This window comes from Triturus cristatus, chromosome 4_1 (genome assembly GCF_964204655.1).
Source record: "Triturus cristatus chromosome 4_1, aTriCri1.1, whole genome shotgun sequence".
NCBI classification, from domain to species: domain Eukaryota; kingdom Metazoa; phylum Chordata; class Amphibia; order Caudata; family Salamandridae; genus Triturus; species Triturus cristatus.
Genome location: NC_140585.1, coordinates 135,568,204 through 135,570,703, shown reverse-complemented (window position 1 = coordinate 135,570,703; position 2,500 = coordinate 135,568,204).

The following is a 2,500-nucleotide window of genomic DNA, read 5'->3' as shown; positions in this document are numbered from 1 at the left end:
ATAGAGAGAAGTGAGAAATGCCCTGTGTGCACACACCGGTGTCTGACCATAGAATACATTTAAATAATGCCTCTAGAAAAGAGCTATGCATGTGTTCCTCAGTGGCCAAATGGATAAGGCACTGGCCTCCTAAGCCAGGAATTGTGGGTTCAAGTCCCATCTGAGGTGATAACAAAAATCCTCCCTCTATCTTTTCCAGAAAATTAGGTAGATTTATTACATGCTCCCTCTCAGAAGTTTATGAGGGATTAGTTACTTTGAAACGGTCCCATTTTACTTGTGTACACTTCACAGTCATGTTAGTGTTCTGAAACTGCAAAGTATATTTTTAAATGCCTATTTTTGTGAGATGCATTTTCGACCGGCCAGAACATATTCCTTTGGAAAAAATGATTTGAATTGGATTGGAGTGAATCTTGTTTCTAGAGGTGGTGACATGCTTTCAGCTACTTGAATAGGTCAAGCCAGGATTCATAAAACTTATACAACCTATGTGAGTGTGAAAAATTAGCATATGCAGGAAGGAGCAATTTGTACTACTTTCAAAACAGTTTCACTCCACGTCTGGAAACGTCCAGAGCTATGTAGAGCATACAAATGAGCTTTAAACTCATGAGGAAAGAGGTTTGTATGCAAAAAGGAAAACAAAAGCATATCGTACTCATAAAATACTCAATATATAGATTCCAAAAAAGTGCTTCCAGCGAAAAGAGCTGAAAGAACACTATGGGATGTAAACCTGAATACCTTTCACTAATATGTTCTCCATCCATGCATACCACCTACATGATAAAAATCATCTCATGTGAACGGATGACCGCGTGGCCTAATGGATATGGCGTCTGACTTCGGATCAGAAGATTGAGGGTTAGGGTTCCTTCGTGGTCGTTTTTGGCCAATGGTCACACAATCTGCTTTACATTCAGAGTGGAAAAAGTATTTTCCAATACTCTTGTAGTCCTCACTTTCTCATTACTAATCATTAATAAAGTGGAGTACATACTGTAAACTCATTCAGGTTGCATCTTCAGTCTAACTACTTGTGCATTTTAGTGGCATTAAAAAGTGCTTCTATGCCGACGCACTGAATATGTAATAGGTTAACATAATTTTGACGTGACAGAATGGGTTTTTAGCTTAAGTGTGTGTAGAATAACTGCAAGGTGTGTGCCTATGTGTGCATAGAGTGCTACATGTGTAAAATCTGTATGATTTGGGCAGTTAAAGTGCTGATTTTGCCTCCGAGTAAGAAAAGTACTACACAAAATGTATAAAGGATCGGCACATTGGCTGCCTTTGCTGATGCCCCCGTTGCCTAATTTGTAGTGCAATGGTTAAGTTGCAGAGTGTGGTTGAACTTGGTTAGGAGACTTGGTGCCTCTTTCCGTGTCCTACTGATGATAAGGATGGCTTGATACCATTTTCTAAGCCCAGTATATTGAGAAAAGAAGTAAGTGAAGAAGAAGTGTGGAGTCGAAAGTGGTTCTCCAATTTCTCTCCACTTGCTAAAATGGCAAAGTCTCCATTATAGCATAGAAGAGAGCGTTAAAGTCGGGGATGGAAGAGGATGAAAATGGGAAGTTTACTTATAGAGAGAAGTGAGAAATGCCCTGTGTGCACACACCGGTGTCTGACCATAGAATACATTTAAATAATGTCTCTAGAAAAGAGCTATGCATGTGTGCCTCAGTGGCCTAATGGATAAGGCGCTGGCCTCCTAAGCCAGGTATTGTGGGTTTGAGTCTCATCTGAGGTGATAACAAAAATCCTCCCTCTTTCTTTTCCAGAAAATTAGGTAGATTTATTACATTTTCCTCTCAGAAATTTATGAGGGATTAGGTACTTTGAAACTGTCCCGTTTTACTTGTGTACACTTCACAGTCATTTTAGTGTTCTGAAACTGCAAAGTAGATTTTTAAATGCCTATTTTTGTGAGATGCATTTTCGACCGGCCAGAACATATTCCTTTGGAAAAAATGATTTGAATTGGATTGGAGTGAATCTTGTTTCTAGAGGTGGTGACATGCTTTCAGCTACTTGAATAGGTCAAGCCAGGATTCATAAAACTTATACAACCTATGTGAGTGTGAAAAATTAGCATATGCAGGAAGGAGCAATTTGTACTACTTTCAAAACAGTTTCACTCCACGTCTGGAAACGTCCAGAGCTATGTAGAGCATACAAATGAGCTTTAAACTCATGAGGAAAGAGGTTTGTATGCAAAAAGGAAAACAAAAGCATATCGTACTCATAAAATACTCAATATATAGATTCCAAAAAAGTGCTTCCAGCGAAAAGAGCTGAAAGAACACTATGGGATGTAAACCTGAATACCTTTCACTAATATGTTCTCCATCCATGCATACCACCTACATGATAAAAATCATCTCATGTGAACGGATGACCGCGTGGCCTAATGGATATGGCGTCTGACTTCGGATCAGAAGATTGAGGGTTAGGGTTCCTTCGTGGTCGTTTTTGGCCAATGGTCACACAATCT